Source organism: Dendrobates tinctorius, unplaced genomic scaffold, assembly GCF_039654945.1.
Source record: "Dendrobates tinctorius isolate UK_male_01 unplaced genomic scaffold, ASM3965494v1 ptg000016l, whole genome shotgun sequence".
In the NCBI taxonomy this organism is placed as follows: Eukaryota; Metazoa; Chordata; class Amphibia; order Anura; family Dendrobatidae; genus Dendrobates; species Dendrobates tinctorius.
This window is the reverse complement of record NW_027361684.1, coordinates 2,911,631-2,929,947: the sequence shown is the minus strand read 5'-3', so window position 1 is coordinate 2,929,947 and position 18,317 is coordinate 2,911,631. Positions and strand designations below refer to the sequence as shown.

Genomic DNA, 18,317 nt, shown 5'->3' with positions numbered 1-18,317 from the left:
GCGTCTGACAGGTAACGACCGCCGAGCATCGCTGGTGAGATCTGCCTGTTTGGCAGCTCACTAGCGACCATTTAGCGATCCTGACCGGGTTGTATCGTGGTTGGGATCGCTGGTGCATCGTTAAATGTAACGGGACCTCTAGACTGGAGAGCAGGGGCCTCTTTCAATCATTGCAGCTGCAGGAGGGAGCCGTCTACAGGTGCATCTCAGAAAATTAGAATATACTCAAAAAGTTCATTTATTTCAGTTCTTCAATACATAAAGTGAAACTCATACTGTATATTCTATAGAGTCATTACACACAGAGTGATCTATTTCAAGTGTTTATTTCTGTTAATGATGATGGACAGCCAATCATTATTAGTCTTCTCAAGAGCTGCACCACTCTACTTGCTTGTTCAACGCAAGGAAGAGCGGTGACATAAAAAGCCATCAGGGCGCAACAGCACCGTTCCTTACAAATAGTGAGCTGCAGTCTGCACCAAGCGAGTGCGTCATCAGTGACGCGGACACTGCGCTCTCGGGTTGTCCAAGTCTGGGAGGAGCCGTAAGTAGTGACGTACACGCTGGGAGGAGTCGTGACGTACTGCTTGTGATCCACCCAAAGTTAAACAACCTGGGAGTGCAGTGCACACGTCACCGCTATCACTGATGACAGCGTGATTATGCCCTGATGGCTTTTTATGTCACCGCTCCTCCCAGTTGGCATCAGGGAGAGCAGTCAGTATGCGCATTGCTAGCATGTGACTTATGCTCTCTGTGCCAGCAGATCTTAGTGCTTGGGTCCACAGGAAAATCCTCTGGTGGGCCAGTCCGACCCTGTTGGTGACTACTGTCCTGGAGAAATAAGCTTGTTTTCGCACGTTCCTACTCTTCCAGCACTGAACCCAGAGTACAATCCTCAACATTAGAATTGCACTAACAAGAAAGGGAAAAATAGAAACTACATTTTTAAAACATCTTGATTTATTCACTGTGGAGTACGAGCCCCTCGCAGACCTCCCGGCAGGTACACGCCTTGGCTACTATCAGGTTATTAATGGTTGTCTGAGGGATGTTCTGCGGCACAGAAAGCAGTTGGGCAAATCATCAAGATCCTCTGCTGGCAGCTGCCTATATAATTGCCGACCAATGACGTCCCAGACGAGCTCGACGGGAGACAAGTCTGGAGACACTGAATCCGCGGGAAGAGGTTTTGTAATCTATAAATATTCCAAAATGGTCCCGGTAACAGCTGCAGCTCATCATTCACAGATCCAGACCTCGCAGAGCGCCACTGCTGAAAAAGAATAAAGTTATGGGACTAAGGCAACGACGACAAAAAAAAATCATTTTTATTATTGCAAAGTAGTGAATTTTTTCACATAATGTAAAATATAATAAATCCCTCTACAAGTCTGCCGTAATCACACCGATCTGAGGAACCGCGCGGCCGGAGCAAATCTCCCCCACAATGAAGGCCGTAAATGCGGAACCCCACCACCAAACAAATAAAACAATTTTATCTAAAAAAAAAATAATCCCCTCAAACTTAGAAAAATAAAAAGTTCTGACCTTTTGAATGAAGGGGAAAAAAAAACACCGTCAGGAAGGGGTTAATTGCTTTGGTAATGGCGGGGTAGATGGACGCTGGCAGGTTGCTAGGGGCAACAAACACAGTTTCACTGCTTTGAAAATGGCCGTGTCCGGGCATGCTGGGAGTTGTAGTTGCACAGCATCAGCAGGCTGCAGCCCCCGTGTGTACGGTGCGGGCAGCGTCACATCGCACAACGCCCCGAGCCTTCGCTCTACTCCGTGCACTCTGTCCGTCGCCCGCCGGATGCACGCTGTGACGTCATGACGCGGGGGCAAGGGGGAGGCGTGACGCCGCGCGGCTTCAGCGTCAGGAGAGTCGGGGCCGCGGTGCTGCGAAGTTCAGGGTACGTGACGGGTTTTACCGCTCTGTGGTGTCACTCTGGCGGGAGGGGGAGCGGCTGTGGACGGAGCAGGTGGGCTCAGTGCTGCCCGGGTGAGGGCTGGTCTGCGTACAGTTGGGTGACCGCCCCCTAGTGGCAGCAGGTGTATGGCATTGTATAGCGGTTTCCACGTTGCACCGTCTGTGCCCACAGTGCGCCGCCCCCCAGCAGCTTATACTGGGCTCTCCTGGGGATCAGCTGCTTTAAGGCTGTGTTCACATGACGTTTTACCCTACACTCAGTGACTCCATTATGGCTTCCTCCTCAACACCGCAAAACTGGACGAGGGTGTGTGTACCGTCATAGCCTGTAGCGCTGCCGGGCGTCATTTCCAGCCTTATACGTCGAGTTGAGGCAAGATGTAGCTGACTGCATCAATAATAATCATATACGGCTGATAATCTTTATTTTTATATAGCGCTAACATATTCCGCAGCGCTTTACAGTGTGCGCACATTATCATCCCTGTCCCCGATGGGGCTCACAATCTAAATAGATGGCGCACGACCGAACACACCGACTGCATCGCTGGCCGACCGACACCGGCCGTATCCCGTATGAGATTGTAGATGTACAGATTGGACGGACGGCGACCCACGGACTGATCATAAAACCGTGTGTTTTCTTTAGACAAAGCGTGTTTTTTTTTCTCATTATGGCCTGTGTTTACTGAGACTGACCTATGGTCCTCCATCAGAGAGGGGAGGATATTTGAGGCCTTGTAAAGGGGTTGTCCGAGACTATAAAGGGAATCTGTCACCTACCCTTTGGCGGGCGATGAAAACGAGGTCGGTCCGATGTTCCCGATGTGTGCCGCCTCCCCATCCGCAGGTTATTACTGAATTGGAGTAGGTGTACGCCCATTTTTTGCACGTGCGCTAAGCATTCATAGCTAGCGCATGCGCAGTATGCTTTGCCCAACTGCGGGCAAAGCCGAAAAGCCAGACTGCACATGTGCCGGTTAACTAAGCCCCGGAACACAGCAAACTACTTTCGGGGCTTAGTTAACTGGCGCATGCGCAGTCCGGCTTTTCGGCTTTCCCTGCAGTTGGGCAAAGCATACTGCGTGTGCGCTAGCTATGAATGCTTAGCGCACGCTCAAAAAATGGCGTACACCTCCAATTCAGCAGTAACCTGCGGATGGGGAGGCGGGGAACATCGGACCGACCTTGTTTTCATCGCCCGTCAAAGGGTAGGTGACAGATTCCCTTTAAGGCCGGGATCACATATGCGAGGAACACGGCCGAGTCTCGCATGTTAATACCCGGCACTCGGGAGCGGCGCCTGAGGCCGCATAGCAATACACGGAGCCGCACTCTCCGCTCGCGAGTGCCGGGTATTAACATACGAGATTCGGCCGTATTCCTCGCATGTGTGATCCCGGCCTAACACTGATGGCTTCTTGTTAGGACAGGTCACCAATCTCTGATCGATGGGATGCGACACCCGGCGCCCCCACTGATCTGCTCCTGGTGTCGGCCAGCACTGCTCAGTTACGGCTTTGCACAGCTCCGCCATCAGACTAGTGGCTGCAGAAAATCTAATTATTTTTCATCCCTCTGGAGCCCATGCCGCCTTCCCTTGCTACTTGAAACTTGACAAGTGAAAATCAGTACTAACATTACAAATGTGACACTGTGAAATCAAAATGTTGCAAAAGTGCTGCAGGGAAAATAAAAACTTCTCTAAAGCCGCGACAATCAAGGAGAATTTCCAGAAACTTTTTTTTTTTTTTTTTTTTCATTTAACCTGGGTGGTGTGAACATCGCCTATGTTGGATCCATCTGTTCGGACCAGAGCAGGACCTGCCACAACTGACATGCACCAGCTTGGTGCGGAAGGTGGATTAGACTGGTGCACGCTGCAATTTTTGTTCAGATGAGCCTATGGTCCTTATCAAAAAAAATTGGACAGCTGCGAGACATGCAGCCGCAGGGACTCGGACATAGTATCCGAGCACGCCGAAGACACTCTATAAGCACTCGAGCATGCTCACACATCACCAATGCCCATGTCTCTAAGGCAAGGTTTCTTGACCCCCGTCCCTAGGCTGTTTTTAGAATTTCAATTGAAATGAGTGGAGAAATTTTGCTTAAGCCTCTTTCACACTTCAGATTTTTGCATCAGTCATAATCCGCCAAAGGGACGGATGGCGGATCCGTTGTAGTACTGATGACAACGGATGCCACCCGTCTGTTTTTTGACGGATCCGACAAATGAAGAATTTTAAAGGAATCGCAGCCTGGAAAAGGAGAGAGAGAGAGAATTTTTTTTTGGTCCGGCAGCCAGAAAGAATTTCGGGTTAAAACAGTGTCTGGAGGATCCGCCAGAAAAAAAAACGTTGCAAGCTCCGTTTTGAAATCTTTGAGGATGATAACGAACAGCAACTTTTGGCGGATCCGCAAAAAAAACGGATGCAACGGACGGCAATCCGTCACAATCCGCCCATAATGCAAGTCAATGGGGAAAAAAACGGATCCTCAAAAAAAATCCGTTTTTTTCAAAACCTGGCGGATTGTGACTGATTGTAAAAAACTGAAGTGTGAAAGAGGCCTTAGTGAGTGATAAAAGTGAATAGAGACATGTCCACATGCTCAGCCACCTCCGGCGATGCCCACAGTGGGAGAGGTGTATAAAGCGTGTGTAGCCGCGCATTTGTTCCTCCTTTTGGTGCTGCTGATTTGCCAGGAAATAGCGCTGAGCTTCCTCGTCTTGTCCTGGAGTGGCGCTTTGCAGGGTCTTTCGCAATCTGCTTATGAACTGTCAGTCTGACAGAGAAGTGTGAAATTACTGGTGGGGCTCGTAGCTGGGACCCCCACTCTTCCTGAGAACAAGTCTCCTGGTGACTAATGTCATTTGTTGATGAGAATAGATTTTTGTTCATACATACAGTAAAATGCTTGTTATTGGCTCTCACATGTGGACCGTCGTCTTCTGACTGGCTCCGCATTACTAGCATACATTGGGAGTTTGTGTGCCAGAATTCGCTCCGGGAGTATGATCATGAGCACAGGACAAGGGCAGGACGTTGCACGTGTGCCAGCTGTGCGGTGACTTGTGCCAAGTTTATCATGCGATGTGCAGCATTCTTTTAAATTTTGCACCATTTTTGTTGGCTCTTTAATATATGCATTTTGCAAACCAGTTGGATATCTTCAACCAGCAACCCCGTATTTAGTAATATAAAATGTAGTGGATGATTTACATTCGTATGTAAGGAGGTGGACATATTGCCCCCGTTTCCTCCTTGAAGAACAAGTGTGTTATATTGTGAATTGTGCAGTGTGTTAATGGTGTTTGATAATGTTTGTTGTTTGACAGCAGAGAAAGTAAGTTTTAATGTTTGGGACTAGCCTAGAGTGCAGGGGTTAATCTGAATGGACAGACAGTTTCCTGGCAAAAAAGTCCCAAAGTGCATAGTGAGAAGAGCTAAGGTCTGATGTGAGCAGTACCACATGACGTGGGTGTCCCTAATGAGAGAGGATACCGAGACAAAGTGTGTAACGTGAAGAGCGTGCCTCGGGCGGGAGTTCTAGAGCCTCAGAGACAGAGAAGATAAGTACCGGCCATACTGGCAATATAGTTTCCTAGAGGGGAAAGAAGACGCGGAACTGAAAGTTGAGACTAAGTGTCACGGGATTACCATGATAGAGAGGAGCTAGAAGACCACAGCATCTGATTTCTCCTACTCTTGCACTGATTAGAAGCACTTCACCTTTTTAAACAGTGTAAATTTCTTTTGGCAGGGCAGAGGTTGCTCGGTTGAGAGCTCTTGGAGCATTTAGCGCCCTTTTACATTTAGCGATGCACCAGCGATCCCGACCACGATATGACCCGGTCAGGATCGCTAGTGCATCGCTAAATGGTCGCTAGTGAGCTGCCAAACAGGCAGATCTCACCAGCCACAAAGCAGCGGTCGTTACTTACCTGTCAAACACTGCGATGATGACGTCCTCCGCCCGCATCCACGCGTCGCTCGTCGGCGCCAGCAGGAAGCCGCCACCGACAAATGGACCAGGCCGATCTCGCACGATCAGCGATAACCAGCGGGGGAGCTGGTCAGAGGCAAGTATCAGGCTGTGTTCACACACAGCGTTTTTTTTTCGCGGTTTTCACTATAGAACCGCTAAAAATAAGCTTCCCAGTCATTTCTATGCATTTTGCTCTTTCTGCACATTGATGCGTTTTTTTACCGTGAAAAAACCACATCGTGGTAAAAACCGCAGCATGCTAATTAATTTTGCGGATTTTTCTGCGGTTTTGGCTTCTTCCATGCGGCTTGAAACCGCTGTGGAAAAAAATGCATCAAAAACGCATCAAAACCGTGCAAAAAACGCGCAAAAACCGCCGCGGAAAAATAGGTGCGGGTTCTGGGAAGGGATTCAGGTTTTTGAGCAGAAATTTTCTGCAACGTGTGCACTTAGCCTCACATGTAGCGATATCGCTGCTGCGTCACAAAATCGGTGACGCTTTAGCGATTTTGCTAATGATATTGCTATGTGTAAAGCCCCCTTTAGGCTCTCAGCTGTGCACTGTTAGCCAGGGCTGTGGAGTCGGTAAGCCAAACCTGCGACTCCGACGCCTCAATTTCCCTTACACTGACTCCGACTCCACGACTCCGACGCCCACATATATTGCTTAAATTTAAGTGAAAAATGTATTCTAGTACAATGTGAACATCAGACATTAAATCATTTTTATGATACAATAATCAAGATATTTAGATAGAACATAATATTTATTGGAATACAACTTTAGAACACAAAAAACTGTAATAAATTGTAAACATGTAATACACTTTGCAATATCGATTACATATATATAGTGTGTGTGTGTATATCACTATGTAATAAACTATAAGTGGCAAAAAACAGTTTTCAACAAAAACATGCTAAATAACATTTGTGCAGTCTATGAATTTGTTCTAAGAAATAAAATTGCCTCCATCAGATCCTCCTTCATAGATGACCTCAAATCTGACCTAATAATTTTAAGGCTAGAGAACAACCTCTCTACACTAACTTGGGTTGGAGTCAAAGCCGTAACCACATGGGAACATCTCTAACAATTTCCGGGTATAAAGGAATTGCCTCAGGCACAGTCAGTTTTGATGAACGGTTGAATTTTTCTTTGAGAGCAAGTGAAACATTTTGCTGAAATATGGTCAATCTGCTGCTATAGGAGACAGAGTGAAATCTTTTTCCTTGTGGCAACGCTTTGCCTGCTCCATGTCATACAAATACTTGTCAAAGTCAAACTCCTCATCTGATGAGGATGAAGATATGGCAGCAGTAGCACTGTCAGGACCCGAGTCCTCTTGCGCCTGGCAGTCCTCCTGTAGGCCACTCATCCTAACTGCTACCTCAGTCAGAGCTTCTTTTCCTTTAGTAAACTGTTGATCATCAAGCAATATACAATGACTTGGGTCCACATAAACAGCTGCCAGAAAATTTTTATTTTCCAATAGCTGTGTCTCTCTCCGTTTCATTGAAGCAGAAATGCCATCTGCGATTGAACACCAAAATAGCAAGTTCTTCCGCTCCCTCATGAAAATGCCAGGAGTTAAATCCTCAGCTTGTAATTTTTTAGTCACAGTAATTGTGTGATTAAGCGCTTCTTTCAATTCAGCCACCTGTGCCCATTGACCTTCATTTAGGGTTACCTGAGGGTTCGCCATATCTATAAGAAACTTTGTAGTTGATCAACAATTGCCCTTTTCCAGCACCTCTCTTCAAGATGGAATCAATTTTAAGGGTTCTGGCGGCAATAACCGATTTCCTCAGTTTTCCAATCCGATTTACAGCATGTCCCTCTTGCAGACTATCTCTTATTGCCAGCTGCAGCGTGTGCACAACACAGCACATGTGATGAATAGGAAAGTGTTTTGAAGCAGCTTCAACAAGATCATCTGTTTCTACAGTATAATTTTGCTGTTCTTCTGTAGTAATATCTCTTTGTTCCTCAGTTACATGAACAGCACTGTGGCCTTCCATCTCAAACATACTGAATCCTAAATGTTCCTCTAGCTGTTGTTCATTACTCTCATTCATCAGTGTAATTGTACTTATGTTTGAAGCATTGTCCGTTACAATAGCAAGAACCTGTTCTTTTTTGAGTTTGTAATCTTGCAGATCTTTTTCCACTAAGGTCTGGAGAAACTGGCTGCTGTGATGACGAGCTTTAGTATCTTTTACTGCCAGCGTGTTGGTAACAGTTTTTGTTGTCACAAACATATCGAACATTGATGGCAAAATAGTTCACTCTCTGACGTGTGCAGGCATCCATTTTAAGAATCATGAAGCGTCTTTTGAGTCTTTTTAAGATCTTCCTTTTGTTTAAGGGCTTCTTCAATCACTAATTTTCTAATACTTTCTCTTTCCAGAGAAACACCAAGTTTGGGGGCCATTTCTCCATTAAGAGCTGTAAAAGCTGGTCGTGCAAATAATGTTAATGGTACACCGTCCTTCACAACAAGCTGTATAAGCTGTCTTTTAGACATATCTGCTGTCATTGTTACAGTAACTTTGTCACTTACAAAATATCTTGTTAATGATGTTTGAGACGCTCTTTCCTCCTCCTTTGCCTGGCAGGAAGTGTTATGTGCTACCCAGCTTTCATTCTTTTTGGTACAGATAAGATATGGAGACAGATATGGATAAATGGATAGAGCAGATTTCTAATCTGCTTTTGATATTGAAAACATTATTAGCTCAAAAATCTTTCAGGTGATGCGGTTTTTTAAAAATCTGATTTGCTTTTGCAGCTGAAAAACGCATCCACAAAAAACGCAGCAAAAATGCTGTGTGTGAATGTAGCCTTAGATCAGGAAATATTCAGCACATTCTGCATTGAACTACTGTACCCAATTTATTATATATTTTAGGAGTCGGTCTATTTTATACCGACTCTGACTCCGACTCCACCAAAATGAGCACCGACTCCAACTCCACAGCCCTGCTGTTAGCCACACCCATCTCTTATAAAGCTAGTCCCTGGCTAGCACTCATTGTCAGAGATATCTTATGCTGCATGCTGGAGGTGGTTGTTGGTTTATAGGATAAGGCTTTTGGTGGGTTTATCTAAGACTGTTGCAAGGTTTTGAGTGTGTGATAATTCCCTTTCTTCTACTTTGGTATAACCCTATCCTCCACTCCCTGTGGTTTTCTTCTGTAACGTGCATGAGTATATTTGTATGTTTGGTATTTTCAATTACCCCTGTTCATATCACCTTGTTAGTCTGGTTGGTGTATTACGGTACACTCTTACTTCCCTCTTCCCTGAGTGGGGGAAGGGTACAGAATGAGGGCGGATTCAGAAGTTAAGGCAATGTACGTGGCCCTGACATCTTCACCATCAGAAGTAATCCGGGGAACAGGGTGAGCTAGGGTGGCCCTAGTGTTCGGAACAGGGAAGGAGACCTAATTTATAGCTCGCCAACAGTCAGACTTCTACAATCACCTCAACGAAAACAGCAGTGATACAATAATAAGCTTAGACTTTTCAGAGAACTGTTCCTTTGTTTTTCAGGAAGAAGCAGTCAGACATAAAATACAAATGTGTAGTTCTGATATCTGAGTGCTTGATTCATGATTCAATAGCTGTTTATTTGTTCAAAACCAATTGATTTCAGGGATCAAAACTGGCATTCTATCAAGTTTGAGCAAGGTTTACTGTTATGAATGGGTCACCGAAGAGGATAGGAGGCCTATGCTAAGCCACAGAAAAACCAGAGAGGTTGGAAACTAAGTGGATTGCAGACCCCTGATCCTGTCCACACAACTAGCAGTAGCCGTGGAGCGTACCTACGATGATCCTAGATGCCTCGGCAGAGCCGGAGAGCTAACTAAGCCTAAAGCAAGAAAGGGGAAATCTAAACTGCCCCAGAGCAGACCGCAAAGGAATAGACAGCCCCCAAACATATATTGTCGGTGAGACCAGATGAAAACACAAACGCAGGCAGAAAAATAGACTGAATAAATGATGGGGCCCACACTGACTAGACAGGAAAGGAAAGACAATGTCTGCAATCATGCAAAAAACCCTGCAAAAAGTCCAACACGTCTGATGCACAAAAACACTGAAGTCGCACGACTTCGCCCCCACTATATCAGCACTCTGGTATATTCTGAAAGCAAAGCAAAAAGAGACCAGTATAACAGGGGACAAAACAAACTGGCACAAGCAGTAACATATAGGCGGTGATTCAGCACAGCCCCAGCAGGAGCTGGCTGACCCGCACAAAGCAGAGATAGACAAAACCAGATCAAATGCAAACAGAATAGCAAATGAATCACTTATCACTTAGCTGAACATGCAGGGACAGAGCTGGAGAATTCAGACCTCAGAAGGAACAAGAAGCAAATCACCAGCAGGGATAGAGGGAGTCAGCTGTCTTAAATCCCAATCAGAAACCCCAGATCTCCAATCGTCTTCCTCATTATCAGGTGGCAAGCCTCTGTCAATCAGGTCAGCTCCACTACCTCCAGTAACCACCAGAGGGAGCCCAGAAAGAGAACTAGCAACCCCTCTATCAATCTGACCAGCTCCACTACCTTCAGTAAAGCCAGTGAGAGAATTCGCAACAGTCTGCTACTTCTCGGATGGCTCTTTTGCACAGTATAAAAACAGGAGAAACCTTATAAGACTATATGCACATGTTGAGTAAATGAATGCAGAAATTTCTGCATCTCTTGGCAGGAAAAATGCAGCTGAAAAAAATGCATGTTGATTTTTTTTACCTTTTATTTTTGCCCTACATTTTTTGATTGATTTGAGAGAGGTCAATGGTGAAAAACATTGGCAAAAACGCAAAGAGAATTGTCATGCTGCAGATTATTTTCTGTATCAAATCTGCAAGTCACAAATACTCAACGTGTGCATGACAGTTCAGGTTTCTCATTCACTTTGTATTAAGGATGGCGGAACACGTTAAATAAAAATATAAATAAAGCGTGTTCGCCGCCCGGGGTCCACCGTGCGGTAGGTGACAAAACCGCTGCTGAGAGAGGCAGAGCTCTAAGGCGGTAAGTGCACAAGAGCAAGCTCTGTTGCACACACACAGCTGCAAGCATAAACATATGTTGCAAAAGCAGACTGTTTCACACACAGAGCTGCAAGCATGAACACAAATACAAATGCTGAGTCTGTTAGAACTTCACAGAAGCTCAGCGACACAGACGCGGTATAAGGTCACAGGAGTCGCCAAGACTGACGGGACTGACTCCGTCTAGACCTACCGTTAGACGTTTGGTGCAGAGGCGTTGCAACCGCGAATGCACTCTGTGCTGCAACTGCAGCGCGGCAAGTATAGAGCCGCTGGCAAGGCACTGCCAGAAATGCTGGCGCAATGCAGGACGCTTTAGCTGCTGCAATGGATGAGGCTTGAGTGCGCTGGCGCTAGCGCTGCTACTGGCTGACCCAATCACTCACACATTTGTAATAACCAAGGAGGGGGATATTTAATGAGTCAGTCACCAGTCCAATCATCCGTCATCAAACATACAGCAGCAAATATGAGAATACTAGCGCATGGCGGAACAGCGTACGGGACCTGCCGGAAATCCCCAGAGCCCTGAGCATAACCAATGGAATCAGGAGTAGGACCTGAGCACCTGACTCCCGAACTCCAATGGGAGCTCATCCCATGAGCATGCTCAGAAGAAGGGACGAAGGACTTAGCCTCTGGAGACAAATGTGAGAATCTGGATTCCTGCATAGGCAATGGCATTGTAGAAACCAGATTCCTAACACTTTGCTGGCATTAGGATTGCTTCTTGTTTTGCTATCAAATCTGCATGGCAAAACCGCACCCAAAACGCGCCAAATCTGCGCAAGCCCTTAATGTATGCCATCACAAGAAAGAATTTGGTGTGGAAGCTGAATGGCACTTTAGGTTTGGGAGACCCTGTGAAATGCCTTTCTGACAGAGCAAACGCGAAACGTACGTCAGGGGTTGTGCCTGGCTCCTCGGCATCTTCTTACTATAATCATGGGTAAGGAACAATGGATACATTGGTACTAATTTCTTTTGGTCTGCAATGTCACTGTGACAGCCTTAAGGATTTTCCTATCATAGGTTTGTAGATGAACTAGATCCCTGTACCATGTGCATTGTGGCAGCATAGGTATTTAGACTAGGCTAGGCATGATTCTTTTTTACTTGCATGCTTCTGACAAGGTGCATTGGTATTTTTGTCACCAAGTTATTTTTATTTGACTACCATGATGTTTTTTTACTATGTAATGGCATTGATTCCTTGGACCCATGTGCTTTTACTAGGGTCATATGTCATTTTTCTTTGTTTCTTTGATCAATGTGCTGCTCAATGTATGTAGAAGTATTTAATAAAGACTTTGTTACCTTTTTCACAATACAGTATAGAACTCCATTTTTTGGTTTTTCATGTTCTCAAGGATAGCAGGCTCTTTCTTACCACAGCTCAGCACACACACTTCAGGAGTGTTTACATGCTCCTGTCAGTGTGTCAACAGCTGCGGGGTACAACAGTCACATCAGCTGATGTGACTGCTCTAGAAGTGATCTGAATCATCGCAGGACATTATTGATTACAGTACGTGGATTACGACGGATAGATGAGGGGTAGGTGGTTTATTTTTTCTCTTTTCCAGGTGAATTGGGCATCGGAGATTAGATGTGAAGGTCAGTATATGTTTTTTTATTTTTTACAGGAGACAAAGGGCTTCAGAGATTAGGAGTAAAGTGAGAATATACCGTATTTTTCAGCCTTTAAGTCGCACTGGATCATAAGACGCACCCCAAATTTTCAGAAGGAAAATAGGGATAAAAAAGTAATGTGTCACATGGGTGTCCATTTTACAGTCCAAATTCAGCTTACCAGGGAAGGGATCGGCACAGGTGGAGGAGTGGTCACGGGTCGTTCGGTGGTCCAGGCAGGTGCGGTGGCCTACGGGAAATCCAATCCCAGGCTGGTGAGGTGGCGGTGGTCTGTGTTGCGGTGGTGCTGTGTGCAGTGGTTGGGCTCTGTGGGGTGGCTTTGGCTCTGTTGGGCAGCAGCACTCTGTCCTGGGGCGGCAGCGGCTCTCTGTGCTGCGTGGGGGGCTTCGACGGCATTTCATCAAAGCCCGGAAGCCCCCGTAGCTGTGATGCATAGGCCTCCGGAAAGATGGCTGCTGGGGGCCTCCAGAAAGATGGCCTTCGGGGGCGGCGCATGCTCAAATTCAGATCTCAGCAACGAGATCTCGTCCCGAGATCTGAATCTGAGCATGCGCCGCCCCCAGCGGCCATCTTTCCAGAGGCCACCAAGTCACAGCAACGGAGCTGTGGTGGCTTCCAGGCTTTGATGAAATACCAGCAGAGCCCCCCACGCAGCACAGAGCCCCGACACCACAGAGCACAGCCACCGCCGCACAAGCCTGGGAAAGGAGGCTGAATTGGGACTGCCGCCTCCACAGGATTTGTAAGTATATTGTGAGCATAAGATGCACCCCCATTTTCCCTAAAAAAAAATTTTGGGAAAAAAGTGCGTCTAAGGCTAGTTTCACATTTGCGCCTTTTTGCGCAGTGTTTCATGCGCAATAGAAATGTATGTAAAAAATGCATCATGCGTTTTGCATGCGTTTGCGTTTTTTAAGCACATGCGTTTTAACCTGTTTCTAGCCATGTTAACTCTTAAAACGCATGTGTGCGCATGTCCATGCACATGCCTGCGTTCCCATAGACTGTAATGCGTTATTTTGTCACATTCTGTGCGCAAGTGTGCGAATGCATTTTTTTGACACCGTTGGACAGACCCAAAAATGCAACAGGTTGCGTCTGGCGCACACCTTAAAAAACGCATGCGCACGAAAACGCATACAAACGTGTGCAAACGCAAGACCATGCACCCCTCATGTTAAATATAGGTGTGCATGACGCTTGCACATGGACGCGCACTAGGCGCTGCGCTAAAAACGCTAATGTGAAACCAGCCTTATGGTCCGAAAAATACGGTACTGTGTTTTTTATTTTTCTGTCAATATTTATCTCAACTTTTTCATTTTTAAATTTAACACAGAATCTGGCTGGTGATTACGCCCATCAGCCTCTGCCTTATCCCACTGTAATCAGTGACAGCAGGCGTAGGCTGATGGGAGTAGTAGTCTTTCATCAGCCAACGCCTGCTGACCCGTGGAAAGCTTTTTACCGCGGGTCACAATCACATCTGTGGGGTCACGTTGGCATCTAACAGCATGACCCCGCAGAGTTCTAACCTATGTGCCGATCAGAACCGCTGTGCCGGTGGTTTTCATGCTGTCACACAGATGACAGCGTGGGAAACACCATAGGAAGTCTGTAAAAATGCAAACAAAAACTCAGCAAATCTGCAAACCTTTTTATACCTGCATTTTTGCTGCTTATTTGATTGACTCAAAGGACGTCAATGGGTGAAAAACGCAGCAAAAACGCACAAAGAATTGTCATGCTGCAGTTTCTTTTAAAAGCGGCACAAATCCAGAAAGGAAAATTACTGATCATGTGCACAACACATCAAGATTCTCATTGACTTTGCTGGCATAATGATTCATAATGATTGTGCGGAAAAAGCGCCTCAAAAACGCACAGTGTGCACACAGCCTTGCTATTTATTAAGACTAGTTCATATTTTATAGCTTGATGATTTAGTTACTGTACTGTTCTTTTTAAAAACTTGAAAAAGGACTTCTAGTGATGGAGTAACAAAAAAATTGTGTATTTAAAAAGGTGTTACAACAAGTAAATTTTTTAACTTTAGTGTTGAACATTCGATTAGGATGTGACTGTATTTAGAAAATCACACTTAGAAATCTGATCCCACTGGGATCCCAACTTGAATACCTGAACAAATGTAACCAAGAACGCAAGTAACACATATGCGTTTTTTTAAAAAATTTATAACATATAGTTTTCCTGAAATCGCCCATCAAAATTTAGAATTTTATTCCTTAAAAACAAACATATACTTGTGACATATCAAATTAAAGCCTGTGCAATTCTGAACAAAATGGTTCATCTCCCATCCGCAGGGGAAAACCGCCGGCCAATCCGCAGATAAACCGCAGGTCATTTTACCTGCAGTTTTACCTGCGGATCCCCACAGAAAAATCTGCTGGTGAATCCGCAGCGTGTGCACATAGCCTTAACCCCTTCACCCCCAAGGGTGGTTTGCACGTTCATGACCGGGCCAATTTTTACAATTCTGACCACTGTACCTTTATGAGGTCATAACTCTGGAACGCTTCCATGGATCCCGGTGATTCTGACATTGTTTTCTCGTGACATATTGTACTTCATGTTAGTGGTAAAATTTCATTCAAATAACTTGCGTTTATTTGTGAAAAAAACGGAAATTTGGCAAAAAATTTTAAAATTTCGCAATTTTCCAACTTTGAATTTTTATGCCCTTAAATCACAGAGATACGGTACACAAAAAACTTGATAACTAACATTTCCCACATGTTTACTTTACATCAGCACAATTTTGGAACCAAAATTTTTTTTTGTTAGGAAGTTATAAGGGTTAAAAGTTGACCAGCGATTTCTCATTTTTACAACACCATTTTATTTTTAGGACCACATCACATTTGAAGCCACTTTGAGGGGTCTATAGGATAGAAAATACCCAAAAGTGACACCATTCTAAAAACTGCACCCCTTAAGGTGCTCAAAACCACATTCAAGAAGCTTATTAACCCTTTAGGTGCGTCACAGGAATTTTTTTGAATATTTAAAAAAAAAATGAACATCTAACTTTTTTTCACAAAAAAAATACTTCAGGTTCAATTTTTTTTATTTTACCAAGGGTAACAGGAGAAATTGGACTGCAAAAGTTATTGTGCAATTTGTCCTGAGTACGCTGATACCTGATTTGTGGGGGGGAACGACTGTTTCGGCGCATGGCAGAGCTCAGAATGGAAGGAGCACCGTTTGACTTTTTCAATGCAAAATTGGCTGGAATTCAGATCGGACGCCATGTCACGTTTGGAGAGTCCCTGATGTACCTAAACGGTGGAAACCCCCTACAAGTGACCCCATTTTGGAAACTAGACCCCCCAAGGAACTTATCTAGATATGTGGTGAGAACTTTGAACCCCCAAGGGCTTCACAGAAGTTTATAACATAAAGCCGTACAATTAAAAAATCATATTTTTTCCACAAAAAAGATCTTTTCACCCTCAATTCTTATTTTTCCAAGGGTAACAGCACCATAAAAGTTATTGTGCAATTTGTCCTGAGTACGCTGATACCCCACATGTGGGGGTAAACCACTATTTGGGCGCATGGCAGAGCTCGGAAGGGAAGCAGCGCCATTTGACGTTTTTGGCTGGAATTGAGATCGGACACCATGTCGCGATTGGAAAACCCCTGATGTACCAAAACAGTGGTAACCCCCCACAAATGACCCCATTTTGGACACTAGACCCCCCCACGGAACTTATCTAGATGTGTGGTGAGCACTTTGAACCCCCCAGTGCTTCACAGAAGTTTATAACGCCGGGCATGAAAATAAAAAAATTCGTATTTTTTCCACAAACATGATCTTTTAGTCCCCAATTTTTTTATTTTCCCAAGGGTAACAGGAGAAATTGAACCCCAAAAGTTGTTGTCCAATTTGTCCTGAGTAAGCTGACACCCCATATGTGGGAGAAAACTACTGTATGGACACACGTCAGGACTCGGAAGGGAAGTAGTGACGTTTTGGATTGCAGACATTGATGGAATGGTCTGCGGGTGTCATGTTGCCTTTGGCGAGCCCCTAATGTACCTAAACAGTAGAAACCCCCCACAAATGACCCCATTTTGAAAACTAGACCCCCTAAGGAACTTATTTAGATGTGAGGTGAGCACTTTGAACCCCCAAGGGCTTCACAGAAGTTTATAATGCCAGGGCATGAAAATAAAAAAATCGTATTTTTTCCACAAACATGATCAATTAGTCCCCAATTTTTTCATTTTCCCAAGGGTAACAGGAGAAATTGGACCCCAAAAGTTGTTGTCCAATTTGTCAGGAGTACGCTGACACCCCATATGTGGGAGAAAACTACTGTATGGACACACGTCGGGGCTCGGAAGGGAAGCAGTGCCATTTTGGAATGCAGACTTTGATGGAATGGTCTGCGGGTGTCATGTGCGTTTGGAGAGCCCCTGATGTACCTAAACTATTGAAACTCCCCACAAGTGACCCTATTTTGGACACTAGACCCCCCCACGGAACTTATCTAGATGTGTGGTGAGCACTTTGAACCCCCAAGTGCTTCACAGAAGTTTATAACGCTCGGACGTGAAAATAAAAAAAATCATTTTTTTCCACAAAAATGATATTTTTGCCCCCAATTTTTTATTTTCCTAAGGGTAACAGGAGAAATTGGACCCCAAAAGTTGTTTTGTAATTTGTCCTGAGTAGGCTGATACCCTACATGTGGGGGTAAAACACTGTTTGGGCACATGGCAGAGCTTGGAAGGGAATGAGCACCATATGACTTTTTCAACTCAGAATTGGCTGGAATTGAGATCAGACGCAATGTTGCATTTGGAGAGCCCCTGATGTGCCCAAACAGTGGAAACCCCCAATTCTAACTCCAACCCGAACCCCAACACACCCCTAACCCTAATCTCAGCCCTAACCCTAGCCCTAACCCTAATGGAGAAATGGAAATAAATACATTTTTTTAATTTTATTATTTTTCCCTAACTAAGGGGGTGATAACGGGGGGTTTGATTTACTATTTATGGCGGTTTTTATTTTTGGCAGCTGTCGCACGCTGAAAGACGCTTTGTATTGTAAAAATAGTTTTTGCATCACCACATATTGAGAGCTATAATTTTTTCGTATTTTGACCCACCGAGTCATGTGAGGTCATATTTTTTGCAGGACGAGTTGACGTTTTTATTGGTACCATTTTCGGGCACGTGACATTTTTCGCTTTTTATTCCGATTTTTGGGACGCAGAATGAACAAAAACCAGCGTTTCATGAATTTCTTTTGGGGGAGTGCGTTTACACCGTTCCGCGTGCGGTAAAATTGATAAAGCGGTTTTATTCTTCGGGTCAGTACGGTTACAGCGATACCTCATTTATGTCTTTTTTTATGTTTTGGTGCTTTTATGCAATGAAAACAATTTTATATAAAAAATAATTATTTTTGCATCGCTTTATTCTGCGAGCTATAACTTTTTTATTTTTTCGCTGATGATGCTGTGTGGCGGCTCGTTTTTTGCGGGACAAGATGACGTTTTCAGCGGTACCATGGATATTTATATGCGTCTTTTTGATCGCGCGTTATTACACTTTTTGTTTGGCGGTATGATAATTCATTATTTTTTGCTTCGTTTTTTATTTTTTAAGGGGTTCGCTAAAGGGGTTAA

At 44.8% G+C, this 18,317-nt stretch overlaps 1 protein-coding gene and 1 long non-coding RNA gene across 2 annotated transcripts in view; one reads left to right on the top strand and one right to left on the bottom strand.

The window, feature by feature from the left end:
• Positions 1-220: 220 nt before the first annotated feature.
• On the bottom strand, positions 221-1,781 carry LOC141079091 (uncharacterized). Its single transcript, XR_012228202.1, has 2 exons — positions 1,555-1,781; positions 221-1,279 (listed from the first exon to the last, which is right to left on the bottom strand). It is a non-coding gene; the product is annotated as an uncharacterized lncRNA (long non-coding RNA).
• AP1S2 (adaptor related protein complex 1 subunit sigma 2) overlaps positions 1,781-18,317 on the top strand; it is a 106,980-nt gene continuing 90,443 nt past the window's right edge. The window contains exon 1 of the mRNA XM_073565271.1: positions 1,781-1,919. The gene's annotated coding sequence lies outside the window, so the exon portion shown is untranslated. The remainder of the gene's footprint in view (positions 1,920-18,317) is intronic.